The sequence below is a fragment of the Phyllobates terribilis genome, unplaced genomic scaffold (genome assembly GCF_046119375.1).
Source record: "Phyllobates terribilis strain yellow unplaced genomic scaffold, ASM4611937v1 Scaffold_3__8_contigs__length_932513732, whole genome shotgun sequence".
In the NCBI taxonomy this organism is placed as follows: Eukaryota; Metazoa; Chordata; class Amphibia; order Anura; family Dendrobatidae; genus Phyllobates; species Phyllobates terribilis.
Genome location: NW_027362763.1, coordinates 856,459,672 through 856,482,528, shown reverse-complemented (window position 1 = coordinate 856,482,528; position 22,857 = coordinate 856,459,672). Strand labels below are relative to the sequence as shown.

At 53.9% G+C, this 22,857-nt stretch overlaps 52 non-coding genes across 52 annotated transcripts; all 52 read right to left on the bottom strand.

Annotated features, from left to right (window-relative positions):
- Positions 1–65: 65 nt before the first annotated feature.
- Positions 66–181, bottom strand: LOC141260445 (U5 spliceosomal RNA). The gene has a single exon (XR_012319196.1). It is a non-coding gene; the product is annotated as a U5 spliceosomal RNA (small nuclear RNA).
- A 332-nt stretch (positions 182–513) lies between these two features.
- On the bottom strand, positions 514–629 carry LOC141260530 (U5 spliceosomal RNA). The gene has a single exon (XR_012319278.1). It is a non-coding gene; the product is annotated as a U5 spliceosomal RNA (small nuclear RNA).
- A 332-nt stretch (positions 630–961) lies between these two features.
- On the bottom strand, positions 962–1,077 carry LOC141260463 (U5 spliceosomal RNA). Its single transcript, XR_012319214.1, has one exon. It is a non-coding gene; the product is annotated as a U5 spliceosomal RNA (small nuclear RNA).
- A 332-nt stretch (positions 1,078–1,409) lies between these two features.
- Positions 1,410–1,525, bottom strand: LOC141261032 (U5 spliceosomal RNA). The gene has a single exon (XR_012319743.1). It is a non-coding gene; the product is annotated as a U5 spliceosomal RNA (small nuclear RNA).
- Positions 1,526–1,857: 332 nt separating this feature from the next.
- LOC141260067 (U5 spliceosomal RNA) lies at positions 1,858–1,973 on the bottom strand. The gene has a single exon (XR_012318829.1). It is a non-coding gene; the product is annotated as a U5 spliceosomal RNA (small nuclear RNA).
- Positions 1,974–2,305: 332 nt separating this feature from the next.
- LOC141259885 (U5 spliceosomal RNA) lies at positions 2,306–2,421 on the bottom strand. Its single transcript, XR_012318653.1, has one exon. It is a non-coding gene; the product is annotated as a U5 spliceosomal RNA (small nuclear RNA).
- Positions 2,422–2,753: 332 nt separating this feature from the next.
- LOC141260984 (U5 spliceosomal RNA) lies at positions 2,754–2,869 on the bottom strand. The gene has a single exon (XR_012319697.1). It is a non-coding gene; the product is annotated as a U5 spliceosomal RNA (small nuclear RNA).
- Positions 2,870–3,201: 332 nt separating this feature from the next.
- On the bottom strand, positions 3,202–3,317 carry LOC141259783 (U5 spliceosomal RNA). The gene has a single exon (XR_012318551.1). It is a non-coding gene; the product is annotated as a U5 spliceosomal RNA (small nuclear RNA).
- Positions 3,318–3,649: 332 nt separating this feature from the next.
- Positions 3,650–3,765, bottom strand: LOC141260408 (U5 spliceosomal RNA). The gene has a single exon (XR_012319162.1). It is a non-coding gene; the product is annotated as a U5 spliceosomal RNA (small nuclear RNA).
- Positions 3,766–4,097: 332 nt separating this feature from the next.
- LOC141260257 (U5 spliceosomal RNA) lies at positions 4,098–4,213 on the bottom strand. Its single transcript, XR_012319015.1, has one exon. It is a non-coding gene; the product is annotated as a U5 spliceosomal RNA (small nuclear RNA).
- A 332-nt stretch (positions 4,214–4,545) lies between these two features.
- LOC141260244 (U5 spliceosomal RNA) lies at positions 4,546–4,661 on the bottom strand. Its single transcript, XR_012319002.1, has one exon. It is a non-coding gene; the product is annotated as a U5 spliceosomal RNA (small nuclear RNA).
- Positions 4,662–4,992: 331 nt separating this feature from the next.
- LOC141260122 (U5 spliceosomal RNA) lies at positions 4,993–5,108 on the bottom strand. The gene has a single exon (XR_012318882.1). It is a non-coding gene; the product is annotated as a U5 spliceosomal RNA (small nuclear RNA).
- A 332-nt stretch (positions 5,109–5,440) lies between these two features.
- On the bottom strand, positions 5,441–5,556 carry LOC141260433 (U5 spliceosomal RNA). The gene has a single exon (XR_012319185.1). It is a non-coding gene; the product is annotated as a U5 spliceosomal RNA (small nuclear RNA).
- Positions 5,557–5,888: 332 nt separating this feature from the next.
- LOC141260138 (U5 spliceosomal RNA) lies at positions 5,889–6,004 on the bottom strand. The gene has a single exon (XR_012318897.1). It is a non-coding gene; the product is annotated as a U5 spliceosomal RNA (small nuclear RNA).
- Positions 6,005–6,336: 332 nt separating this feature from the next.
- LOC141260256 (U5 spliceosomal RNA) lies at positions 6,337–6,452 on the bottom strand. Its single transcript, XR_012319014.1, has one exon. It is a non-coding gene; the product is annotated as a U5 spliceosomal RNA (small nuclear RNA).
- Positions 6,453–6,784: 332 nt separating this feature from the next.
- On the bottom strand, positions 6,785–6,900 carry LOC141260420 (U5 spliceosomal RNA). Its single transcript, XR_012319174.1, has one exon. It is a non-coding gene; the product is annotated as a U5 spliceosomal RNA (small nuclear RNA).
- A 332-nt stretch (positions 6,901–7,232) lies between these two features.
- On the bottom strand, positions 7,233–7,348 carry LOC141260414 (U5 spliceosomal RNA). The gene has a single exon (XR_012319168.1). It is a non-coding gene; the product is annotated as a U5 spliceosomal RNA (small nuclear RNA).
- Positions 7,349–7,680: 332 nt separating this feature from the next.
- LOC141260409 (U5 spliceosomal RNA) lies at positions 7,681–7,796 on the bottom strand. Its single transcript, XR_012319163.1, has one exon. It is a non-coding gene; the product is annotated as a U5 spliceosomal RNA (small nuclear RNA).
- A 332-nt stretch (positions 7,797–8,128) lies between these two features.
- Positions 8,129–8,244, bottom strand: LOC141260398 (U5 spliceosomal RNA). The gene has a single exon (XR_012319152.1). It is a non-coding gene; the product is annotated as a U5 spliceosomal RNA (small nuclear RNA).
- A 332-nt stretch (positions 8,245–8,576) lies between these two features.
- Positions 8,577–8,692, bottom strand: LOC141259836 (U5 spliceosomal RNA). The gene has a single exon (XR_012318604.1). It is a non-coding gene; the product is annotated as a U5 spliceosomal RNA (small nuclear RNA).
- Positions 8,693–9,024: 332 nt separating this feature from the next.
- On the bottom strand, positions 9,025–9,140 carry LOC141260319 (U5 spliceosomal RNA). The gene has a single exon (XR_012319076.1). It is a non-coding gene; the product is annotated as a U5 spliceosomal RNA (small nuclear RNA).
- A 332-nt stretch (positions 9,141–9,472) lies between these two features.
- On the bottom strand, positions 9,473–9,588 carry LOC141261031 (U5 spliceosomal RNA). Its single transcript, XR_012319742.1, has one exon. It is a non-coding gene; the product is annotated as a U5 spliceosomal RNA (small nuclear RNA).
- Positions 9,589–9,920: 332 nt separating this feature from the next.
- Positions 9,921–10,036, bottom strand: LOC141260447 (U5 spliceosomal RNA). The gene has a single exon (XR_012319198.1). It is a non-coding gene; the product is annotated as a U5 spliceosomal RNA (small nuclear RNA).
- Positions 10,037–10,369: 333 nt separating this feature from the next.
- Positions 10,370–10,485, bottom strand: LOC141260128 (U5 spliceosomal RNA). Its single transcript, XR_012318888.1, has one exon. It is a non-coding gene; the product is annotated as a U5 spliceosomal RNA (small nuclear RNA).
- Positions 10,486–10,817: 332 nt separating this feature from the next.
- LOC141260063 (U5 spliceosomal RNA) lies at positions 10,818–10,933 on the bottom strand. The gene has a single exon (XR_012318825.1). It is a non-coding gene; the product is annotated as a U5 spliceosomal RNA (small nuclear RNA).
- Positions 10,934–11,265: 332 nt separating this feature from the next.
- On the bottom strand, positions 11,266–11,381 carry LOC141260446 (U5 spliceosomal RNA). The gene has a single exon (XR_012319197.1). It is a non-coding gene; the product is annotated as a U5 spliceosomal RNA (small nuclear RNA).
- A 333-nt stretch (positions 11,382–11,714) lies between these two features.
- On the bottom strand, positions 11,715–11,830 carry LOC141260399 (U5 spliceosomal RNA). Its single transcript, XR_012319153.1, has one exon. It is a non-coding gene; the product is annotated as a U5 spliceosomal RNA (small nuclear RNA).
- A 332-nt stretch (positions 11,831–12,162) lies between these two features.
- On the bottom strand, positions 12,163–12,278 carry LOC141260386 (U5 spliceosomal RNA). The gene has a single exon (XR_012319141.1). It is a non-coding gene; the product is annotated as a U5 spliceosomal RNA (small nuclear RNA).
- Positions 12,279–12,457: 179 nt separating this feature from the next.
- Positions 12,458–12,573, bottom strand: LOC141260582 (U5 spliceosomal RNA). Its single transcript, XR_012319326.1, has one exon. It is a non-coding gene; the product is annotated as a U5 spliceosomal RNA (small nuclear RNA).
- Positions 12,574–12,905: 332 nt separating this feature from the next.
- Positions 12,906–13,021, bottom strand: LOC141261054 (U5 spliceosomal RNA). The gene has a single exon (XR_012319764.1). It is a non-coding gene; the product is annotated as a U5 spliceosomal RNA (small nuclear RNA).
- A 332-nt stretch (positions 13,022–13,353) lies between these two features.
- On the bottom strand, positions 13,354–13,469 carry LOC141260401 (U5 spliceosomal RNA). The gene has a single exon (XR_012319155.1). It is a non-coding gene; the product is annotated as a U5 spliceosomal RNA (small nuclear RNA).
- Positions 13,470–13,801: 332 nt separating this feature from the next.
- LOC141260373 (U5 spliceosomal RNA) lies at positions 13,802–13,917 on the bottom strand. Its single transcript, XR_012319130.1, has one exon. It is a non-coding gene; the product is annotated as a U5 spliceosomal RNA (small nuclear RNA).
- A 332-nt stretch (positions 13,918–14,249) lies between these two features.
- Positions 14,250–14,365, bottom strand: LOC141260169 (U5 spliceosomal RNA). The gene has a single exon (XR_012318928.1). It is a non-coding gene; the product is annotated as a U5 spliceosomal RNA (small nuclear RNA).
- Positions 14,366–14,697: 332 nt separating this feature from the next.
- LOC141260362 (U5 spliceosomal RNA) lies at positions 14,698–14,813 on the bottom strand. The gene has a single exon (XR_012319119.1). It is a non-coding gene; the product is annotated as a U5 spliceosomal RNA (small nuclear RNA).
- A 332-nt stretch (positions 14,814–15,145) lies between these two features.
- On the bottom strand, positions 15,146–15,261 carry LOC141260351 (U5 spliceosomal RNA). The gene has a single exon (XR_012319108.1). It is a non-coding gene; the product is annotated as a U5 spliceosomal RNA (small nuclear RNA).
- A 333-nt stretch (positions 15,262–15,594) lies between these two features.
- On the bottom strand, positions 15,595–15,710 carry LOC141260127 (U5 spliceosomal RNA). Its single transcript, XR_012318887.1, has one exon. It is a non-coding gene; the product is annotated as a U5 spliceosomal RNA (small nuclear RNA).
- A 332-nt stretch (positions 15,711–16,042) lies between these two features.
- Positions 16,043–16,158, bottom strand: LOC141260062 (U5 spliceosomal RNA). The gene has a single exon (XR_012318824.1). It is a non-coding gene; the product is annotated as a U5 spliceosomal RNA (small nuclear RNA).
- Positions 16,159–16,490: 332 nt separating this feature from the next.
- Positions 16,491–16,606, bottom strand: LOC141260444 (U5 spliceosomal RNA). The gene has a single exon (XR_012319195.1). It is a non-coding gene; the product is annotated as a U5 spliceosomal RNA (small nuclear RNA).
- Positions 16,607–16,939: 333 nt separating this feature from the next.
- Positions 16,940–17,055, bottom strand: LOC141260397 (U5 spliceosomal RNA). The gene has a single exon (XR_012319151.1). It is a non-coding gene; the product is annotated as a U5 spliceosomal RNA (small nuclear RNA).
- A 332-nt stretch (positions 17,056–17,387) lies between these two features.
- Positions 17,388–17,503, bottom strand: LOC141260340 (U5 spliceosomal RNA). Its single transcript, XR_012319097.1, has one exon. It is a non-coding gene; the product is annotated as a U5 spliceosomal RNA (small nuclear RNA).
- Positions 17,504–17,682: 179 nt separating this feature from the next.
- LOC141260581 (U5 spliceosomal RNA) lies at positions 17,683–17,798 on the bottom strand. The gene has a single exon (XR_012319325.1). It is a non-coding gene; the product is annotated as a U5 spliceosomal RNA (small nuclear RNA).
- A 332-nt stretch (positions 17,799–18,130) lies between these two features.
- Positions 18,131–18,246, bottom strand: LOC141261052 (U5 spliceosomal RNA). The gene has a single exon (XR_012319762.1). It is a non-coding gene; the product is annotated as a U5 spliceosomal RNA (small nuclear RNA).
- Positions 18,247–18,578: 332 nt separating this feature from the next.
- On the bottom strand, positions 18,579–18,694 carry LOC141260400 (U5 spliceosomal RNA). Its single transcript, XR_012319154.1, has one exon. It is a non-coding gene; the product is annotated as a U5 spliceosomal RNA (small nuclear RNA).
- Positions 18,695–19,026: 332 nt separating this feature from the next.
- On the bottom strand, positions 19,027–19,142 carry LOC141260329 (U5 spliceosomal RNA). Its single transcript, XR_012319086.1, has one exon. It is a non-coding gene; the product is annotated as a U5 spliceosomal RNA (small nuclear RNA).
- A 332-nt stretch (positions 19,143–19,474) lies between these two features.
- Positions 19,475–19,590, bottom strand: LOC141260167 (U5 spliceosomal RNA). Its single transcript, XR_012318926.1, has one exon. It is a non-coding gene; the product is annotated as a U5 spliceosomal RNA (small nuclear RNA).
- Positions 19,591–19,922: 332 nt separating this feature from the next.
- LOC141260318 (U5 spliceosomal RNA) lies at positions 19,923–20,038 on the bottom strand. Its single transcript, XR_012319075.1, has one exon. It is a non-coding gene; the product is annotated as a U5 spliceosomal RNA (small nuclear RNA).
- A 332-nt stretch (positions 20,039–20,370) lies between these two features.
- LOC141260306 (U5 spliceosomal RNA) lies at positions 20,371–20,486 on the bottom strand. Its single transcript, XR_012319063.1, has one exon. It is a non-coding gene; the product is annotated as a U5 spliceosomal RNA (small nuclear RNA).
- Positions 20,487–20,818: 332 nt separating this feature from the next.
- On the bottom strand, positions 20,819–20,934 carry LOC141260295 (U5 spliceosomal RNA). The gene has a single exon (XR_012319052.1). It is a non-coding gene; the product is annotated as a U5 spliceosomal RNA (small nuclear RNA).
- A 332-nt stretch (positions 20,935–21,266) lies between these two features.
- On the bottom strand, positions 21,267–21,382 carry LOC141260052 (U5 spliceosomal RNA). The gene has a single exon (XR_012318814.1). It is a non-coding gene; the product is annotated as a U5 spliceosomal RNA (small nuclear RNA).
- A 332-nt stretch (positions 21,383–21,714) lies between these two features.
- LOC141259757 (U5 spliceosomal RNA) lies at positions 21,715–21,830 on the bottom strand. Its single transcript, XR_012318527.1, has one exon. It is a non-coding gene; the product is annotated as a U5 spliceosomal RNA (small nuclear RNA).
- A 332-nt stretch (positions 21,831–22,162) lies between these two features.
- On the bottom strand, positions 22,163–22,278 carry LOC141260512 (U5 spliceosomal RNA). The gene has a single exon (XR_012319261.1). It is a non-coding gene; the product is annotated as a U5 spliceosomal RNA (small nuclear RNA).
- Positions 22,279–22,598: 320 nt separating this feature from the next.
- Positions 22,599–22,714, bottom strand: LOC141259866 (U5 spliceosomal RNA). The gene has a single exon (XR_012318634.1). It is a non-coding gene; the product is annotated as a U5 spliceosomal RNA (small nuclear RNA).
- Positions 22,715–22,857: the final 143 nt, after the last annotated feature.

Sequence of the window (22,857 nt, the reverse complement as noted above, 5' to 3'; positions counted from 1 at the left end):
ACAGGATTCAGTCTCCCACTGAAAGCCCACCCCCCACTCATTCTGTTGTTCAACCAAATGAAGGAAGCCCCAGCAAGCTGGAGCATGCAAAAATTGCCACAAAACTCAGTTTTGCTCCTCTCCACGGAAATCTTTAGTAAAAGGCGAAAGATTTTTACGTTCTGAAGAGAAGCCAGAGTATACTGGGCAAGGGCCTCCTCCCGACCTACCGCCATGGCCGCAGCCCTCCCTTGGCCCAGGGAGACCACCTAGAAGAGGCTGCGGCCTTTGGGGATGGAAAAACAAAAAGGGCAACACACAGTCAGCCGGGCGACAGCCCATCATCTTCCATAGGCTGCTCCATGTTCTGGTCCATCCTGCTGCCAGAGCGTCACTTACACTTCCAGCTCCCCAGAAGGGGGCCGTCCATGGCCACAATATTCAAATGAGGGCCACCTCCCAACCAACCACAGGATTCAGTCTCCCACTGAAAGCCCACCCCCCACTCATTCTGTTGTTCAACCAAATGAAGGAAGCCCCAGCAAGCTGGAGCATGCAAAAATTGCCACAAAACTCAGTTTTGCTGCTCTCTACGAAAATCTTTAGTAAAAGGCGAAAGATTTTTACGTTCTGAAGAGAAGCCAGAGTATACTGGGCAAGGGTCTCCTCCCGACCTACCGCCATGGCCGCAGCCCTCCCTTGGCCCAGGGAGACCACCTAGAAGAGGCTGCGGCCTTTGGGGATGGAAAAACAAAAAGGGCAACACACAGCCAGCCGGGCGATAGCCCATCATCTTCCATAGGCTGCTCCATGTTCTGGTCCATCCTGCTGCCAGAGCGTCACTTACACTTCCAGCTCCCCAGAAGGGGGCCGTCCATGGCCACAATATTCAAATGAGGGCCACCTCCCAACCAACCACAGGAGTCAGTCTCCCACTGAAAGCCCACCCCCCACTCATTCTGTTGTTCAACCAAATGAAGGAAGCCCCAGCAAGCTGGAGCATGCAAAAATTGCCACAAGACTCAGCTTTGTTCCTCTCCACGGAAATCTTTAGTAAAAGACGAAAGATTTTTGCGATCTGAAGAGAAGCCAGAGTATACTGGGCAAGGGCCTCCTCCCGACCTACCGCCATGGCCGCAGCCCTCCCTTGGCCCAGGGAGACCACCTAGAAGAGGCTGCGGCCTTTGGGGATGGAAAAACAAAAAGGGCAACACACAGCCAGCCTGGCGACAGCCCATCATCTTCCATAGGCTGCTCAATGTTCTGGTCCATCCTGCTGCCAGAGCGTCACTTACACTTCCAGCTCCCCAGAAGGGGCCCGTCCATGGCCACAATATTCAAATGAGAGCCACCTCCCAACCAACCACAGGATTCAGTCTCCCACTGAAAGCCCACCCCCCACTCATTCTGTTGTTCAACCAAATGAAGGAAGCCCCAGCAAGCTGGAGCATGCAAAAATTGCCACAAAACTCAGTTTTGCTCCTCTCCACGGAAATCTTTAGTAAAAGGCAAAAGATTTTTACGTTCTGAAGAGAAGCCAGAGTATACTGGGCAAGGGCCTCCTCCCGACCTACCGCCATGGCTGCAGCCCTCCCTTGGCCCAGGGAGACCACCTAGAAGAGGGTGCGGCCTTTGGGGATGGAAAAACAAAAAGGGCAACACACAGCCAGCCGGGCGACAGCCCATCATCTTCCATTGCCTGCTCCATGTTCTGGTCCATCCTGCTGCCAGAGCGTCACTTACACTTCCAGCTCCCCAGAAGGGGGCCGTCCATGGCCACTATATTCAAATGAGGACCACCTCCCAACCAACCACAGGATTCAGTCTCCCACTGAAAGCCCACCCCCCACTCATTCTGTTGTTCAACCAAATGAAGGAAACCCCAGCAAGCTGGAGCATGCAAAAATTGCCACAAAACTCAGTTTTGCTCCTCTCCACGGAAATCTTTAGTAAAAGGCGAAAGATTTTTACATTCTGAAGAGAAGCCAGAGTATACTGGGCAAGGGCCTCCTCCCAACCTACCGCCATGGCCGCAGCCCTCCCTTGGCCCAGGGAGACCACCTAGAAGAGGCTGCGGCCTTTGGGGATGGAAAAACAAAAAGGGCAACACACAGCCAGCCGGGCGACAGCCCATCATCTTCCATAGGCTGCTCCATGTTCTGGTCCATCCTGCTGCCAGAGCGTCACTTACACTTCCAGCTCCCCAGAAGGGGGCCGTCCATGGCCACAATATTCAAATGAGGGCCACCTCCCAACCAACCACATGATTCAGTCTCCCACTGAAAGCCCACCCCCCACTCATTCTGTTGTTCAACCAAATGAAGGAAGCCCCAGCAAGCTGGAGCATGCAAAAATTGCCACAAAACTCAGTTTTGCACCTCTCCACGGAAATCTTTAGTAAAAGGCGAAAGATTTTTACGTTCTGAAGAGAAGCCAGAGTATACTGGGCAAGGGTCTCCTCCCGACCTACCGCCATGGCCGCAGCCCTCCCTTGGCCCAGGGAGACCACCTAGAAGAGGCTGCGGCCTTTGGGGATGGAAAAACAAAAAGGGCAACACACAGCCAGCCGGGCGACAGCCCATCATCTTCCATAGGCTGCTCCATGTTCTGGTCCATCCTGCTGCCAGAGCGTCACTTACACTTCCAGCTCCCCAGAAGGGGGCCGTCCATGGCCACAATATTCAAATGAGGGCCACCTCCCAACCAACCACAGTATTCAGTCTCCCACTGAAAGCCCACCCCCCACTCATTCTGTTGTTCAACCAAATGAAGGAAGCCCCAGCAAGCTGGAGCATGCAAAAATTGCCACAAAACTCAATTTTGCTCCTCTCCACGGAAATCTTTAGTAAAAGGCGAAAGATTTTTACGTTCTGAAGAGAAGCCAGAGTATACTGGGCAAGGGCCTCCTCTCGACCTACCGCCATGGCCGAAGCCCTCCCTTGGCCCAGGGAGACCACCTAGAAGAGGCTGCGGCCTTTGGGGATGGAAAAACAAAAAGGTCAACAGACAGCCAGCCGGGCGACAGCCCATCATCTTCCATAGGCTGCTCCATGTTCTGGTCCATCCTGCTGCCAGAGCATCACTTACACTTCCAGCTCCCCAGAAGGGGGCCGACCATGGCCACAATATTCAAATGAGGGCCACCTCCCAACCAACCACAGGATTCAGTCTCCCATTGAAAGCCCACCCCCCACTCATTCTGTTGTTCAACAAAATGAAGGAAGCCCCTTCAAGCTGGAGCATGCAAAAATTGCCACAAAACTCAGTTTTGCTCCTCTCCACGGAAATCTTTAGTAAAAGGCGAAAGATTTTTACGTTCTGAAGAGAAGCCAGAGTATACTGGGCAAGGGTCTCCTCCCGACCTACCGCCATGGCCGCAGCCCTCCCTTGGCCCAGGGAGACCACCTAGAAGAGGCTGCGGCCTTTGGGGATGGAAAAACAAAAAGGGCAACACACAGCCAGCCGGGCGACAGCCCATCATCTTCCATAGGCGGCTCCATGTTCTGGTCCATCCTGTTGCCAGAGCGTCACTTACACTACCAGCTCCCCAGAAGGGGGCCGTCCATGGCCACAATATTCAAATGAGGGCCACCTCCCAACCAACCACAGGATTCAGTCTCCCACTGAAAGCCCACACCCCACTCATTTTGTTGTTCAACCAAATGAAGGAAGCCCCAGCAAGCTGGACCATGCAAAAATTGCGACACAACTCAGTTTTGCTCCTCTCCACGGAAACCTTTAGTAAAAGGCGAAAAATTTTTACGTTCTGAAGAGAAGCCAGAGTATACTGGGCAAGGGCCTCCTCCCGACCTACCGCCATGGCCGCAGCCCTCCCTTGGCCCAGGGAGACCACCTAGAAGAGGCTGCGGCCTTTGGGGATGGAAAAACAAAAAGGGCAACACACAGCCAGCCGGGCGACAGCCCATCATCTTCCATAGGCTGCTCCATGTTCTGGTCCATCCTGCTGCCAGAGCGTCACTTACACTTCCAGCTCCCCAGAAGGGGGCCGTCCATGGCCACAATATTCAAATGAGGGCCACCTCCCAACCAACCACAGGATTCAGTCTCCCACTGAAAGCCCACCCCCCACTCATTCTGTTGTTCAACCAAATGAAGGAAGCCCCAGCAAGCTGGAGCATGCAAAAATTGCCACAAAACTCAGTTTTGCTGCTCTCCACGGAAATCTTTAGTAAAAGGCGAAAGATTTTTACGTTCTGAAGAGAAGCCAGAATATACTGGGCAAGGGTCTCCTCCCGACCTACCGCCATGGCCGCAGCCCTCCCTTGGCCCAGGGAGACCACCTAGAAGAGGCTGCGGCCTTTGGGGATGGAAAAACAAAAAGGGCAACACACAGCCAGCCGGGCGATAGCCCATCATCTTCCATAGGCTGCTCCATGTTCTGGTCCATCCTGCTGCCAGAGCGTCACTTACATTTCCAGCTCCCCAGAAGGGGGCCGTCCATGGCCACAATATTTAAATGAGAACCACCTCCCAACCAACCACAGGATTCAGTCTCCCACTGAAAGCCCACCCCCCACTCATTCTGTTGTTCAACCAAATGAAGGAAGCCCCAGCAAGCTGGAGCATGCAAAAATTGCCACAAAACTCAGTTTTGCTCCTCTCCACGGAAATCTTTATTAAAAGGCGAAAGATTTTTACGTTCTGAAGAGAAGCCAGAGTATACTAGGCAAGGGTCTCCTCCCGACCTACCGCCATGGCCACAGCCCTCCCTTGGCCCAGGGAGACCACCTAGAAGAGGCTGCGGCCTTTGGGGATGGAAAAACAAAAAGGCAACACACAGCCAGCCGGGCGACAGCCCATCATCTTCCATAGGCTGCTCCATGTTCTGGTCCATCCTGCTGCCAGAGCGTCACTTACACTTCCAGCTCCCCAGAAGGGGGCCGTCCATGGCCACAATATTCAAATGAGGGCTACCTCCCAACCAACCACAGGATTCAGTCTCCCACTGAAAGCCCACCCCCCACTCATTCTGTTGTTCAACCAAATGAAGGAAGCCCCAGCAAGCTGGAGCATGCAAAAATTGCCACAAAACTCAGTTTTGCTCCTCTCCACGGAAATCTTTAGTAAAAGGCGAAAGATTTTTACGTTCTGAAGAGAAGCCAGCGTATACTGGGCAAGGGCCTCCTCCCGACCTACCGCCATGGCCGCAGCCCTCCCTTGGCCAAGGGAGACCACCTAGAAGAGGCTGCGGCCTTTGGGGATGGAAAAACAAAAAGGGCAACACACAGCCAGCCGGGCGACAGCCCATCATCTTCCATAGGCTGCTCCATGTTCTGGTCCATCCTGCTGCCAGAGCGTCACTTACACTTCCAGCTCCCCAGAAGGGGGCCGTCCATGGCCAGAATATTCAAATGAGGGCCACCTCCCAACCAACCACAGGATTCAGTCTCCCACTGAAAGCCCACCCCCCACTCATTCTGTTGTTCAACCAAATGAAGGAAGCCCCAGCAAGCTGGAGCATGCAAAAATTGCCACAAAACTCAGTTTTGCTCCTCTCCACGGAAATCTTTAGTAAAAGGCGAAAGATTTTTACGTTCTGAAGAGAAGCCAGAGTATACTGGGCAAGGGCCTCCTCCCGACCTACCGCCATGGCCGCAGCCCTCCCTTGGCCCAGGGAGACCACCTAGAAGAGGCTGCGGCCTTCGGGGATGGAAAAACAAAAAGGGCAACACACAGCCAGCCGGGCGACAGCCCATCATCTTCCATAGGCGGCTCCATGTTCTGGTCCATCCTGTTGCCAGAGCGTCACTTACACTTCCAGCTCCCCAGAAGGGGGCCGTCCATGGCCACAATATTCAAATGAGGGCCACCTCCCAACCAACCACAGGATTCAGTCTCCCACTGAAAGCCCACCCCCCACTCATTCTGTTGTTCAACCAAATGAAGGAAGCCCCAGCAAGCTGGAGCATGCAAAAATTGCCACAAAACTCAGTTTTGCTCCTCTCCACGGAAATCTTTAGTAAAAGGCGAAAAATTTTTACGTTCTGAAGAAAAGCCAGAGTATACTGGGCAAGGGCCTCCTCCCGACCTACCGCCATGGCCGCAGCCCTCCCTTGGCCCAGGGAGACCACCTAGAAGAGGCTGCGGCCTTTGGGGATGGAAAAACAAAAAGGGCAACACACAGCCAGCCGGGCGACAGCCCATCATCTTCCATAGGCTGCTCCATGTTCTGGTCCATCCTGCTGCCAGAGCGTCACTTACACTTCCAGCTCCCCAGAAGGGGGCCGTCCATGGCCACAATATTCAAATGAGGGCCACCTCCCAACCAACCACAGGATTCAGTCTCCCACTGAAAGCCCACCCCCCACTCATTCTGTTGTTCAACCAAATGAAGGAAGCCCCAGCAAGCTGGAGCATGCAAAAATTGCCACAAAACTCAGTTTTGCTGCTCTCCACGGAAATCTTTAGTAAAAGGCGAAAGATTTTTACGTTCTGAAGAGAAGCCAGAATATACTGGGCAAGGGTCTCCTCCCGACCTACCGCCATGGCCGCAGCCCTCCCTTGGCCCAGGGAGACCACCTAGAAGAGGCTGCGGCCTTTGGGGATGGAAAAACAAAAAGGGCAACACACAGCCAGCCGGGCGATAGCCCATCATCTTCCATAGGCTGCTCCATGTTCTGGTCCATCCTGCTGCCAGAGCGTCACTTACACTTCCAGCTCCCCAGAAGGGGGCCGTCCATGGCCACAATATTCAAATGAGGGCCACCTCCCAACCAACCACAGGATTCAGTCTCCCACTGAAAGCCCACCCCCCACTCATTCTGTTGTTCAACCAAATGAAGGAAGCCCCAGCAAGCTGGAGCATGCAAAAATTGCCACAAAACTCAGTTTTGCTCCTCTCCACGGAAATCTTTAGTAAAAGGCGAAAGATTTTTACGTTCTGAAGAGAAGCCAGAGTATACTGGGCAAGGGCCTCCTCCCGACCTACCGCCATGGCCGCAGCCCTCCCTTGGCCCAGGGAGACCACCTAGAAAAGGCTGCGGCCTTTGGGGATGGAAAAACAAAAAGGGCAACACACAGCCAGCCGGGCGACAGCCCATCATCTTCCATAGGCTGCTCCATGTTCTGGTCCATCCTGCTGCCAGAGCGTCACTTACACTTCCAGCTCCCCAGAAGGGGGCCGTCCATGGCCACAATATTCAAATGAGGGCCACCTCCCAACCAACCACAGGATTCAGTCTCCCACTGAAAGCCCACCCCCCACTCATTCTGTTGTTCAACCAAATGAAGGAAGCCCCAGCAAGCTGGAGCATGCAAAAATTGCCACAAAACTCAGTTTTGCTCCTCTCCATGGAAATCTTTAGTAAAAGGCGAAAGATTTTTACGTTCTGAAGAGAAGCCAGCGTATACTGGGCAAGGCCCTCCTCCCGACCTACCGCCATGGCCGCAGCCCTCCCTTGGCCCAGGGAGACCACCTAGAAGAGGCTGCGGCCTTTGGGGATGGAAAAACAAAAAGGGCAACACACAGCCAGCCGGGCGACAGCCCATCATCTTCCATAGGCTGCTCCATGTTCTGGTCCATCCTGCTGCCAGAGCGTCACTTACACTTCCAGCTCCCCAGAAGGGGGCCGTCCATGGCCACAATATTCAAATGAGGGCTACCTCCCAACCAACCACAGGATTCAGTCTCCCACTGAAAGCCCACCCCCCACTCATTCTGTTGTTCAACCAAATGAAGGAAGCCCCAGCAAGCTGGAGCATGCAAAAATTGCCACAAAACTCAGTTTTGCTCCTCTCCACGGAAATCTTTAGTAAAAGGCGAAAGATTTTTACGTTCTGAAGAGAAGCCAGAGTATACTGGGCAAGGGCCTCCTCCCGACCTACCGCCATGGCCGCAGCCCTCCCTTGGCCAAGGGAGACCACCTAGAAGAGGCTGCGGCCTTTGGGGATGGAAAAACAAAAAGGGCAACACACAGCCAGCCGGGCGACAGCCCATCATCTTCCATAGGCTGCTCCATGTTCTGGTCCATCCTGCTGCCAGAGCGTCACTTACACTTCCAGCTCCCCAGAAGGGGGCCGTCCATGGCCAGAATATTCAAATGAGGGCCACCTCCCAACCAACCACAGGATTCAGTCTCCCACTGAAAGCCCACCCCCCACTCATTCTGTTGTTCAACCAAATGAAGGAAGCCCCAGCAAGCTGGAGCATGCAAAAATTGCCACAAAACTCAGTTTTGCTCCTCTCCACGGAAATCTTTAGTAAAAGGCGAAAGATTTTTACGTTCTGAAGAGAAGCCAGAGTATACTGGGCAAGGGCCTCCTCCCGACCTACCGCCATGGCCGCAGCCCTCCCTTGGCCCAGGGAGACCACCTAGAAGAGGCTGCGGCCTTTGGGGATGGAAAAACAAAAAGGGCAACACACAGCCAGCCGGGCGACAGCCCATCATCTTCCATAGGCTGCTCCATGTTCTGGTCCATCCTGCTGCCAGAGCGTCACTTACACTTCCAGCTCCCCAGAAGGGGGCCGTCCATGGCCACAATATTCAAATGAGGGCCACCTCCCAACCAACCACAGGATTCAGTCTCCCACTGAAAGCCCACCCCCCACTCATTCTGTTGTTCAACCAAATGAAGGAAGCCCCAGCAAGCTGGAGCATACAAAAATTGCCACAAAACTCAGTTTTGCTCCTCTCCACGGAAATCTTTAGTAAAAGGCGAAAGATTTTTACGTTCTGAAGAGAAGCCAGAGTATACTGGGCAAGGGCCTCCTCCCGACCTACCGCCATGGCCGCAGCCCTCCCTTGGCCCAGGGAGACCACCTAGAAGAGGCTGCGGCCTTTGGGGATGGAAAAACAAAAAGGGCAACACACAGCCAGCCGGGCGACAGCCCATCATCTTCCATAGGCTGCTCCATGTTCTGGTCCATCCTGCTGCCAGAGCGTCACTTACACTTCCAGCTCCCCAGAAGGGGGCCGTCCATGGCCACAATATTCAAATGAGGGCCACCTCCCAACCAACCACAGGATTCAGTCTCCCACTGAAAGCCCACCCCCCACTCATTCTGTTGTTCAACCAAATGAAGGAAGCCCCAGCAAGCTGGAGCATGCAAAAATTGCCACAAAACTCAGTTTTGCTCCTCTCCACGAAAATCTTTAGTAAAAGGCGAAAGATTTTTACATTCTGAAGAGAAGCCAGAGTATACTGGGCAAAGGCCTCCTCCCGACCTACCGCCATGGCCGCAGCCCTCCCTTGGCCCAGGGAGACCACCTAGAAGAGGCTGCGGCCTTTGGGGATGGAAAAACAAAAAGGGCAACACACAGCCAGCCGGGCGACAGCCCATCATCTTCCATAGACTGCTCCATGTTCTGGTCCATCCTGCTGCCAGATCGTCACTTACACTTCCAGCTCCCCAGAAGGGGGCCGTCCATGGCCACAATATTCAAATGAGGGCCACCTCCCAACCAACCACAGGATTCAGTCTCCAACTGAAAGCCCACCCCCCACTCATTCTGTTGTTCAACCAAATGAAGGAAGCCCCAGCAAGCTGGAGCATGCAAAAATTGCCACAAAACTCAGTTTTGCTCCTCTCCACGGAAATCTTTAGTAAAAGGCAAAAGATTTTTACGTTCTGAAGAGAAGCCAGAGTATACTGGGCAAGGGCCTCCTCCCGACCTACCGCCATGGCCGCAGCCCTCCCTTGGCCCAGGGAGACCACCTAGAAGAGGCTGCGGCCTTTGGGGATGGAAAAACAAAAATGGCAACACACAGCCAGCCGGGCGACAGCCCATCATCTTCCATAGGCTGCTCCATGTTCTGGTCCATCCTGCTGCCAGAGCGTCACTTACACTTCCAGCTCCCCAGAAGGGGGCCGTCCATGGCCACAATATTCAAATGAGGGCCACCTCCCAACCAACCACAGGATTCAGTCTCCCACTGAAAGCCCACCCCCCACTCATTCTGTTGTTCAACCAAATGAAAGAAGCCCCAGCAAGCTGGAGCATGCAAAAATTGCCACAAAGCTCAGTTTTGCTCCTCTCCACGGAAATCTTTAGTAAAAGTCGAAAGATTTTTACGTTCTGAAGAGAAGCCAGAGTATACTGGGCAAGGGCCTCCTCCCGACCTACCGCCATGGCCGCAGCCCTCCCTTGGCCCAGGTAGACCACCTAGAAGAGGCTGCGGCCTTTGGGAATGGAAAAACAAAAAGGGCAACACACAGCCAGCCGGGCGACAGCCCATCATCTTCCATAGGCTGCTTCATGTTCTGGTCCATCCTGCTACCAGAGCATCACTTACACTTCCAGCTCCCCAGAAGGGGGCCGTCCATGGCCACAATATTCAAATGAGGGCCACCTCCCAACCAACCACAGGATTCAGTCTCCCACTGAAAGCCCACCCCCCCACTCATTCTGTTGTTCAACCAAATGAAGGAAGCCCCAGCAAGCTGGAGCATGCAAAAATTGCCACAAAACTCAGTTTTGCTCCTCTCCACGGAAATTTTTAGTAAAAGGCGAAAGATTTTTACGTTCTGAAGAGAAGCCAGAGTATACTGGGCAAGGGCCTCCTCCCGACCTACCGCCATGGCCGCAGCCCTCCCTTGGCCCAGGGAGACCACCTAGAAGAGGCTGCGGCCTTTGGGGATGGAAAAACAAAAAGGGCAACACACAGCCAGCCGGGCGACAGCCCATCATCTTCCATAGGCTGCTCCATGTTCTGGTCCATCCTGCTGCCAGAGCATCACTTACACTTCCAGCTCCCCAGAAGGGGGCCATCCATGGCCACAATATTCAAATGAGGGCCACCTCCCAACCGACCACAGGATTCAGTCTCCCACTGAAAGCCCACCCCCCACTCATTCTGTTGTTCAACCAAATGAAGGAAGCCCCAGCAAGCTGGAGCATGCAAAAATTGCCACAAAACTCAGTTTTGCTTCTCTCCATGGAAATCTTTAGTAAAAGGCGAAAGATTTTTACGTTCTGAAGAGAAGCCAGAGTATACTGGGCAAGGGCCTCCTCCCGACCTACCGCCATGGCCGCAGCCCTCCCTTGGCCCAGGGAGACCACCTAGAAGAGGCTGCGGCCTTTGGGGATGGAAAAACAAAAATGGCAACACACAGCCAGCCGGGCGACAGCCCATCATCTTCCATAGGCTGCTCCATGTTCTGGTCCATCCTGCTGCCAGAGCGTCACTTACACTTCCAGCTCCCCAGAAGGGGGCCGTCCATGGCCACAATATTCAAATGAGGGCCACCTCCCAACCAACCACAGGATTCAGTCTCCCACTGAAAGCCCACCCCCCACTCATTCTGTTGTTCAACCAAATGAAAGAAGCCCCAGCAAGCTGGAGCATGCAAAAATTGCCACAAAGCTCAGTTTTGCTCCTCTCCACGGAAATCTTTAGTAAAAGTCGAAAGATTTTTACGTTCTGAAGAGAAGCCAGAGTATACTGGGCAAGGGCCTCCTCCCGACCTACCGCCATGGCCGCAGCCCTCCCTTGGCCCAGGTAGACCACCTAGAAGAGGCTGCGGCCTTTGGGAATGGAAAAACAAAAAGGGCAACACACAGCCAGCCGGGCGACAGCCCATCATCTTCCATAGGCTGCTTCATGTTCTGGTCCATCCTGCTACCAGAGCATCACTTACACTTCCAGCTCCCCAGAAGGGGGCCGTCCATGGCCACAATATTCAAATGAGGGCCACCTCCCAACCAACCACAGGATTCAGTCTCCCACTGAAAGCCCACCCCCCCACTCATTCTGTTGTTCAACCAAATGAAGGAAGCCCCAGCAAGCTGGAGCATGCAAAAATTGCCACAAAACTCAGTTTTGCTCCTCTCCCCGGAAATTTTTAGTAAAAGGCGAAAGATTTTTACGTTCTGAAGAGAAGCCAGAGTATACTGGGCAAGGGCCTCCTCCCGACCTACCGCCATGGCCGCAGCCCTCCCTTGGCCCAGGGAGACCACCTAGAAGAGGCTGCGGCCTTTGGGGATGGAAAAACAAAAAGGGCAACACACAGCCAGCCGGGCGACAGCCCATCATCTTCCATAGGCTGCTCCATGTTCTGGTCCATCCTGCTGCCAGAGCATCACTTACACTTCCAGCTCCCCAGAAGGGGGCCATCCATGGCCACAATATTCAAATGAGGGCCACCTCCCAACCAACCACAGGATTCAGTCTCCCACTGAAAGCCCACCCCCCACTCATTCTGTTGTTCAACCAAATGAAGGAAGCCCCAGCAAGCTGGAGCATGCAAAAATTGCCACAAAACTCAGTTTTGCTCCTCTCCACGGAAATCTTTAGTAAAAGGCGAAAGATTTTTACGTTCTGAAGAGAAGCCAGAGTATACTGGGCAAGGGCCTCCTCCCGACCTACCGCCATGGCCGCAGCCCTCCCTTGGCCCAGGGAGACCACCTAGAAGAGGCTGCGGCCTTTGGGGATGGAAAAACAAAAAGGGCAACACACAGCCAGCCGGGCGACAGCCCATCATCTTCCATAGGCTGCTCCATGTTCTGGTCCATCCTGCTGCCCCAGCAAGCTGGAGCATGCAAAAATTGCCACAAAACTCAGTTTTGCTCTTCTCCATGGAAATCTTTAGTAAAAGGCGAAAGATTTTTACGCTCTGAAGAGAAGCCAGCGTATACTGGGCAAGGGCCTCCTCCCGACCTACCGCCATGGCCGCAGCCCTCCCTTGGCCCAGGGAGACCACCTAGAAGAGGCTGCGGCCTTTGGGGATGGAAAAACAAAAAGGGCAACACACAGCCAGCCGGGCGACAGCCCATCATCTTCCATAGGCTGCTCCATGTTCTGGTCCATCCTGCTGCCAGAGCGTCACTTACACTTCCAGCTCCCCAGAAGGGGGCCATCCATGGCCACAATATTCAAATGAGGGCCACCTCCCAACCAACCACAGGATTCAGTCTCCCACTGAAAGCCCACCCCCCACTCATTCTGTTGTTCAACCAAATGAAGGAAGCCCCAGCAAGCTGGAGCATGCAAAAATTGCCACAAAACTCAGTTTTGCTCCTCTCCACGGAAATCTTTAGTAAAAGGCGAAAGATTTTTACGTTCTGAAGAGAAGCCAGAGTAAACTGGGCAAGGGCCTCCTCCCGACCTACCGCCATGGCGGCAGCCCTCCCTTGGCCCAGGGAGACCACCTAGAAGAGGCTGCGGCCTTTGGGGATGGAAAAACAAAAAGGGCAACACACAGCCAGCCGGGCGACAGCCCATCATCTTCCATAGGCTGCTCCATGTTCTGGTCCATCCTGCTGCCAGACCGTCACTTACACTTTCAGCTCCCCAGAAGGGGGCCGTCCATGGCCACAATATTCAAATGAGGGCCACCTCCCAACCAACCACAGGATTCAGTCTCCCACTGAAAGCCCAACCCCCACTCATTCTGTTGTTCAACCAAATGAAGGAAGCCCAAGCAAGCTGGAGCATGCAAAAATTGCCACAAAACTCAGTTTTGCTCCTCTCCACGGAAATCTTTAATAAAAGGCGAAAGATTTTTACGTTCTGAAGAGAAGCCAGAGTATACTGGGCAAGGGCCTCCTCCCGACCTACCGCCATGGCCGCAGCCCTCCCTTGGCCCAGGGAGACCACCTAGAAGAGGCTGCGGCCTTTGGGAATGGAAAAACAAAAAGGGCAACACACAGCCAGCCGGGCGACAGCCCATCATCTTCCATAGGCTGCTCCATGTTCTGGTCCATCCTGCTGCCAGAGCGTCACTTACACTTCCAGCTCCCCAGAAGGGGGCCGTCCATGGCCACAATATTCAAATGAGGGCCACCTCCCAACCAACCACAAGATTCAGTCTCCCACTGAAAGCCCACCCCCCACTCATTCTGTTGTTCAACCAAATGAAGGAAGCCCCAGCAAGCTGGAGCATGCAAAAATTGCCACAAAACTCAGTTTTGCTCCTCTCCACGGAAATCTTTAGTAAAAGGCGAAAGATTTTTACGTTCTGAAGAGAAGCCAGAGTATACTGGGCAAGGGCCTCCTCCCGACCTACCGCCATGGCCGCAGCCCTCCCTTGGCCCAGGGAGACCACCTAGAAGAGGCTGCGGCCTTTGGGGATGGAAAAACAAAAAGGGCAACACACAGCCAGCCGGGCGACAGCCCATCATCTTCCATAGGCTGCTCCATGTTCTGGTCCAACCTGCTGCCAGAGCGTCACTTACACTTCCAGCTCCCCAGAAGGGGGCCGTCCATGGCCACAATATTCAAATGAGGGCCACCTCCCAACCAACCACAGGATTCAGTCTCCCACTGAAAGCCCACCCCCCACTCATTCTGTTGTTCAACCAAATGAAGGAAGCCCCAGCAAGCTGGAGCATGCAAAAATTGCCACAAAACTCAGTTTTGCTCCTCTCCACGGAAATCTTTAATAAAAGGCGAAAGATTTTTACGTTCTGAAGAGAAGCCAGAGTATACTGGGCAAGGGCCTCCTCCCGACCTACCGCCTTGGCCGCAGCCCTCCCTTGGCCCAGGGAGACCACCTAGAAGAGGCTGCGGCCTTTGGGGATGGAAAAACAAAAAGGGCAACACACAGCCAGCCGGGCGACAGCCCATCATCTTCCATAGGCTGCTCCATGTTCTGGTCCATCCTGCTGCCAGAGCGTCACTTACATTTCCAGCTCCCCAGAAGGGGGCCGTCCATGGCCACAATATTCAAATGAGGGCCACCTCCCAACCAACCACAGGATTCAGTCTCCCACTGAAAGCCCACCCCCCACTCATTCTGTTGTTCAATCAAATGAAGTAAGCCCCAGCAAGCTGGAGCATGCAAAAATTGCCACAAAACTCAGTTTTGCTCCTCTCCACGGAAATCTTTAGTAAAAGGCGAAAGATTTTTACGTTCTGAAGAGAAGCCAGAGTATACTGGGCAAGGGCCTCCTCCCGACCTACCGCCTTGGCCGCAGCCGTCCCTTGGCCCAGGGAGACCACCTAGAAGAGGCTGCGGCCTTTGGGAATGGAAAAACAAAAAGGGCAACACACAGCCAGCCGGGCGACAGCCCATCATCTTCCATAGGCTGCTCCATGTTCTGGTCCATCCTGCTGCCAGAGCGTCACTTACACTTCCAGCTCCCCAGAAGGGGGCCGTCCATGGCCACAATATTCAAATGAGGGCCACCTCCCAACCAACCACAGGATTCAGTCTCCCACTGAAAGCCCACCCCCCACTCATTCTGTTGTTCAACCAAATGAAGGAAGCCCCAGCAAGCTGGAGCATGCAAAAATTGCCACAAAACTCAGTTTTGCTCCTCTCCACGGAAATCTTTAGTAAAAGGCGAAAGATTTTTACGTTCTGAAGAGAAGCCAGAGTATACTGGGCAAGGGCCTCCTCCCGACCTACCGCCTTGGCCGCAGCCCTCCCTTGGCCCAGGGAGACCACCTAGAAGAGGCTGCGGCCTTTGGGAATGGAAAAACAAAAAGGGCAACACACAGCCAGCCGGGCGACAGCCCATCATCTTCCATAGGCTGCTTCATGTTCTGGTCCATCCTGCTACCAGAGCATCACTTACACTTCCAGCTCCCCAGAAGGGGGCCGTCCATGGCCACAATATTCAAATGAGGGCCACCTCCCAACCAACCACAGGATTCAGTCTCCCACTGAAAGCCCACCCCCCCACTCATTCTGTTGTTCAACCAAATGAAGGAAGCCCCAGCAAGCTGGAGCATGCAAAAATTGCCACAAAACTCAGTTTTGCTCCTCTCCACGGAAATTTTTAGTAAAAGGCGAAAGATTTTTACGTTCTGAAGAGAAGCCAGAGTATACTGGGCAAGGGCCTCCTCCCGACCTACCGCCATGGCCGCAGCCCTCCCTTGGCCCAGGGAGACCACCTAGAAGAGGCTGCGGCCTTTGGGGATGGAAAAACAAAAAGGGCAACACACAGCCAGCCGGGCGACAGCCCATCATCTTCCATAGGCTGCTCCATGTTCTGGTCCATCCTGCTGCCAGAGCATCACTTACACTTCCAGCTCCCCAGAAGGGGGCCATCCATGGCCACAATATTCAAATGAGGGCCACCTCCCAACCGACCACAGGATTCAGTCTCCCACTGAAAGCCCACCCCCCACTCATTCTGTTGTTCAACCAAATGAAGGAAGCCCCAGCAAGCTGGAGCATGCAAAAATTGCCACAAAACTCAGTTTTGCTTCTCTCCATGGAAATCTTTAGTAAAAGGCGAAAGATTTTTACGTTCTGAAGAGAAGCCAGAGTATACTGGGCAAGGGCCTCCTCCCGACCTACCGCCATGGCCGCAGCCCTCCCTTGGCCCAGGGAGACCACCTAGAAGAGGCTGCGGCCTTTGGGGATGGAAAAACAAAAATGGCAACACACAGCCAGCCGGGCGACAGCCCATCATCTTCCATAGGCTGCTCCATGTTCTGGTCCATCCTGCTGCCAGAGCGTCACTTACACTTCCAGCTCCCCAGAAGGGGGCCGTCCATGGCCACAATATTCAAATGAGGGCCACCTCCCAACCAACCACAGGATTCAGTCTCCCACTGAAAGCCCACCCCCCACTCATTCTGTTGTTCAACCAAATGAAAGAAGCCCCAGCAAGCTGGAGCATGCAAAAATTGCCACAAAGCTCAGTTTTGCTCCTCTCCACGGAAATCTTTAGTAAAAGTCGAAAGATTTTTACGTTCTGAAGAGAAGCCAGAGTATACTGGGCAAGGGCCTCCTCCCGACCTACCGCCATGGCCGCAGCCCTCCCTTGGCCCAGGTAGACCACCTAGAAGAGGCTGCGGCCTTTGGGAATGGAAAAACAAAAAGGGCAACACACAGCCAGCCGGGCGACAGCCCATCATCTTCCATAGGCTGCTTCATGTTCTGGTCCATCCTGCTACCAGAGCATCACTTACACTTCCAGCTCCCCAGAAGGGGGCCGTCCATGGCCACAATATTCAAATGAGGGCCACCTCCCAACCAACCACAGGATTCAGTCTCCCACTGAAAGCCCACCCCCCCACTCATTCTGTTGTTCAACCAAATGAAGGAAGCCCCAGCAAGCTGGAGCATGCAAAAATTGCCACAAAACTCAGTTTTGCTCCTCTCCCCGGAAATTTTTAGTAAAAGGCGAAAGATTTTTACGTTCTGAAGAGAAGCCAGAGTATACTGGGCAAGGGCCTCCTCCCGACCTACCGCCATGGCCGCAGCCCTCCCTTGGCCCAGGGAGACCACCTAGAAGAGGCTGCGGCCTTTGGGGATGGAAAAACAAAAAGGGCAACACACAGCCAGCCGGGCGACAGCCCATCATCTTCCATAGGCTGCTCCATGTTCTGGTCCATCCTGCTGCCAGAGCATCACTTACACTTCCAGCTCCCCAGAAGGGGGCCATCCATGGCCACAATATTCAAATGAGGGCCACCTCCCAACCAACCACAGGATTCAGTCTCCCACTGAAAGCCCACCCCCCACTCATTCTGTTGTTCAACCAAATGAAGGAAGCCCCAGCAAGCTGGAGCATGCAAAAATTGCCACAAAACTCAGTTTTGCTCCTCTCCACGGAAATCTTTAGTAAAAGGCGAAAGATTTTTACGTTCTGAAGAGAAGCCAGAGTATACTGGGCAAGGGCCTCCTCCCGACCTACCGCCATGGCCGCAGCCCTCCCTTGGCCCAGGGAGACCACCTAGAAGAGGCTGCGGCCTTTGGGGATGGAAAAACAAAAAGGGCAACACACAGCCAGCCGGGCGACAGCCCATCATCTTCCATAGGCTGCTCCATGTTCTGGTCCATCCTGCTGCCCCAGCAAGCTGGAGCATGCAAAAATTGCCACAAAACTCAGTTTTGCTCTTCTCCATGGAAATCTTTAGTAAAAGGCGAAAGATTTTTACGCTCTGAAGAGAAGCCAGCGTATACTGGGCAAGGGCCTCCTCCCGACCTACCGCCATGGCCGCAGCCCTCCCTTGGCCCAGGGAGACCACCTAGAAGAGGCTGCGGCCTTTGGGGATGGAAAAACAAAAAGGGCAACACACAGCCAGCCGGGCGACAGCCCATCATCTTCCATAGGCTGCTCCATGTTCTGGTCCATCCTGCTGCCAGAGCGTCACTTACACTTCCAGCTCCCCAGAAGGGGGCCATCCATGGCCACAATATTCAAATGAGGGCCACCTCCCAACCAACCACAGGATTCAGTCTCCCACTGAAAGCCCACCCCCCACTCATTCTGTTGTTCAACCAAATGAAGGAAGCCCCAGCAAGCTGGAGCATGCAAAAATTGCCACAAAACTCAGTTTTGCTCCTCTCCACGGAAATCTTTAGTAAAAGGCGAAAGATTTTTACGTTCTGAAGAGAAGCCAGAGTAAACTGGGCAAGGGCCTCCTCCCGACCTACCGCCATGGCGGCAGCCCTCCCTTGGCCCAGGGAGACCACCTAGAAGAGGCTGCGGCCTTTGGGGATGGAAAAACAAAAAGGGCAACACACAGCCAGCCGGGCGACAGCCCATCATCTTCCATAGGCTGCTCCATGTTCTGGTCCATCCTGCTGCCAGACCGTCACTTACACTTTCAGCTCCCCAGAAGGGGGCCGTCCATGGCCACAATATTCAAATGAGGGCCACCTCCCAACCAACCACAGGATTCAGTCTCCCACTGAAAGCCCAACCCCCACTCATTCTGTTGTTCAACCAAATGAAGGAAGCCCAAGCAAGCTGGAGCATGCAAAAATTGCCACAAAACTCAGTTTTGCTCCTCTCCACGGAAATCTTTAATAAAAGGCGAAAGATTTTTACGTTCTGAAGAGAAGCCAGAGTATACTGGGCAAGGGCCTCCTCCCGACCTACCGCCATGGCCGCAGCCCTCCCTTGGCCCAGGGAGACCACCTAGAAGAGGCTGCGGCCTTTGGGAATGGAAAAACAAAAAGGGCAACACACAGCCAGCCGGGCGACAGCCCATCATCTTCCATAGGCTGCTCCATGTTCTGGTCCATCCTGCTGCCAGAGCGTCACTTACACTTCCAGCTCCCCAGAAGGGGGCCGTCCATGGCCACAATATTCAAATGAGGGCCACCTCCCAACCAACCACAAGATTCAGTCTCCCACTGAAAGCCCACCCCCCACTCATTCTGTTGTTCAACCAAATGAAGGAAGCCCCAGCAAGCTGGAGCATGCAAAAATTGCCACAAAACTCAGTTTTGCTCCTCTCCACGGAAATCTTTAGTAAAAGGCGAAAGATTTTTACGTTCTGAAGAGAAGCCAGAGTATACTGGGCAAGGGCCTCCTCCCGACCTACCGCCATGGCCGCAGCCCTCCCTTGGCCCAGGGAGACCACCTAGAAGAGGCTGCGGCCTTTGGGGATGGAAAAACAAAAAGGGCAACACACAGCCAGCCGGGCGACAGCCCATCATCTTCCATAGGCTGCTCCATGTTCTGGTCCAACCTGCTGCCAGAGCGTCACTTACACTTCCAGCTCCCCAGAAGGGGGCCGTCCATGGCCACAATATTCAAATGAGGGCCACCTCCCAACCAACCACAGGATTCAGTCTCCCACTGAAAGCCCACCCCCCACTCATTCTGTTGTTCAACCAAATGAAGGAAGCCCCAGCAAGCTGGAGCATGCAAAAATTGCCACAAAACTCAGTTTTGCTCCTCTCCACGGAAATCTTTAATAAAAGGCGAAAGATTTTTACGTTCTGAAGAGAAGCCAGAGTATACTGGGCAAGGGCCTCCTCCCGACCTACCGCCTTGGCCGCAGCCCTCCCTTGGCCCAGGGAGACCACCTAGAAGAGGCTGCGGCCTTTGGGGATGGAAAAACAAAAAGGGCAACACACAGCCAGCCGGGCGACAGCCCATCATCTTCCATAGGCTGCTCCATGTTCTGGTCCATCCTGCTGCCAGAGCGTCACTTACATTTCCAGCTCCCCAGAAGGGGGCCGTCCATGGCCACAATATTCAAATGAGGGCCACCTCCCAACCAACCACAGGATTCAGTCTCCCACTGAAAGCCCACCCCCCACTCATTCTGTTGTTCAATCAAATGAAGTAAGCCCCAGCAAGCTGGAGCATGCAAAAATTGCCACAAAACTCAGTTTTGCTCCTCTCCACGGAAATCTTTAGTAAAAGGCGAAAGATTTTTACGTTCTGAAGAGAAGCCAGAGTATACTGGGCAAGGGCCTCCTCCCGACCTACCGCCTTGGCCGCAGCCGTCCCTTGGCCCAGGGAGACCACCTAGAAGAGGCTGCGGCCTTTGGGAATGGAAAAACAAAAAGGGCAACACACAGCCAGCCGGGCGACAGCCCATCATCTTCCATAGGCTGCTCCATGTTCTGGTCCATCCTGCTGCCAGAGCGTCACTTACACTTCCAGCTCCCCAGAAGGGGGCCGTCCATGGCCACAATATTCAAATGAGGGCCACCTCCCAACCAACCACAGGATTCAGTCTCCCACTGAAAGCCCACCCCCCACTCATTCTGTTGTTCAACCAAATGAAGGAAGCCCCAGCAAGCTGGAGCATGCAAAAATTGCCACAAAACTCAGTTTTGCTCCTCTCCACGGAAATCTTTAGTAAAAGGCGAAAGATTTTTACGTTCTGAAGAGAAGCCAGAGTATACTGGGCAAGGGCCTCCTCCCGACCTACCGCCTTGGCCGCAGCCCTCCCTTGGCCCAGGGAGACCACCTAGAAGAGGCTGCGGCCTTTGGGAATGGAAAAACAAAAAGGGCAACACACAGCCAGCCGGGCGACAGCCCATCATCTTCCATAGGCTGCTCCATGTTCTGGTCCATCCTGCTGCCAGAGCGTCACTTACACTTCCAGCTCCCCAGAAGGGGGCCGTCCATGGCCACAATATTCAAATGAGGGCCACCTCCCAACCAACCACAGGATTCAGTCTCCCACTGAAAGCCCACCCCCCACTCATTCTGTTGTTCAACCAAATGAAGGAAGCCCCAGCAAGCTGGAGCATGCAAAAATTGCCACAAAACTCAGTTTTGCTCCTCTCCACGGAAATCTTTAGTAAAAGGCGAAAGATTTTTACGTTCTGAAGAGAAGCCAGAGTATACTGGGCAAGGGCCTCCTCCCGACCTACCGCCATGGCCGCAGCCCTCCCTTGGCCCAGGGAGACCACCTAGAAGAGGCTGCGGCCTTTGGGGATGGAAAAACAAAAAGGGCAACACACAGCCAGCCGGGCGACAGCCCATCATCTTCCATAGGCTGCTCCATGTTCTGGTCCATCCTGCTGCCAGAGCGTCACTTACACTTCCAGCTCACCAGAAGGGGGCCGTCCATGGCCACAATATTCAAATGAGGGCCACCTCCCAACCAACCACAGGATTCAGTCTCCCACTGAAAGCCCACCCCCCACTCATTCTGTTGTTCAACCAAATGAAGGAAGCTCCAGCAAGCTGGAGCATGCAAAAATTGCCACAAAACTCAGTTTTGCTCCTCTCCACGGAAATCTTCAGTAAAAGGCGAAAGATTTTTACGTTCTGAAGAGAAGCCAGAGTATACTGGGCAAGGGCCTCCTCCCGACCTACCGCCATGGCCACAGCCCTCCCTTGGCCCAGGGAGACCACCTAGAAGAGGCTGCGGCCTTTGGGGATGGAAAAACAAAAAGGGCAACACACAGCCAGCCGGGCGACAGCCCATCATCTTCCATAGGCTGCTCCATGTTCTGGTCCATCCTGCTGCCAGAGCGTCACTTACACTTCCAGCTCCCCAGAAGGGGGCCGTCCATGGCCACAATATTCAAATGAGGGCCACCTCCCAACCAACCACAGGATTCAGTCTCCCACTGAAAGCCCACCCCCCACTCATTCTGTTGTTCAACCAAATGAAGGAAGCCCCAGCAAGCTGGAGCATGCAAAAATTGCCACAAAACTCAGTTTTGCTCCTCTCCACGGAAATCTTTAGTAAAAGGCGAAAGATTTTTACGTTTTGAAGAGAAGCCAGAGTATACTGGGCAAGGGCCTCCTCCCGACCTACCGCCATGGCCGCAGCCCTCCCTTGGCCCAGGGAGACCACCTAGAAGAGGCTGCGGCCTTTGGGGATGGAAAAACAAAAAGGGCAACACACAGCCAGCTGGGCGACAGCCCATCATCTTCCATAGGCTGCTCCATGTTCTGGTCCATCTTGCTGCCAGAGCGTCACTTACAATTCCAGCTCCCCAGAAGGGGGCCGTCCATGGCCACAATATTTAAATGAGGGCCACCTCCCAACCAACCACAGGATTCAGTCTCCCACTGAAAGCCCACCCCCCGCTCATTCTGTTGTTCAACCAAATGAAGGAAGCCCCAGCAAGCTGGAGCATGCAAAAATTGCCACAAAACTCAGTTTTGCTCCTCTCCAAGGAAATCTTTAGTAAAAGGCGAAAAATTTTTACATTCTGAAGAAAAGCCAGAGTATACTGGGCAAGGGCCTCCTCCCGACCTACCGCCATGGCCGCAGCCCTCCCTTGGCCCAGGGAGACCACCTAGAAGAGGCTGCGGCCTTTGGGGATGGAAAAACAAAAAGGGCAACACACAGCCAGCCGGGCGACAGCCCATCATCTTCCATAGGCTGCTCCATCCTGCTGCCAGAGCGTCACTTACATTTCCAGCTCCCCAGAAGGGGGCCGTCCATGGCCACAATATTCAAATGAGGGCCACCTCCCAACCAACCACAGGATTCAGTCTCCCACTGAAAGCCCACCCCCCACTCATTCTGTTGTTCAATCAAATGAAGTAAGCCCCAGCAAGCTGGAGCATGCAAAAATTGCCACAAAACTCAGTTTTGCTCCTCTCCACGGAAATCTTTAGTAAAAGGCGAAAGATTTTTACGTTCTGAAGAGAAGCCAGAATATACTGGGCAAGGGCCTCCTCCCGACCTACCGCCTTGGCCGCAGCCCTCCCTTGGCCCAGGGAGACCACCTAGAAGAGGCTGCGGCCTTTGGGAATGGAAAAACAAAAAGGGCAACACACAGCCAGCCGGGCGACAGCCCATCAT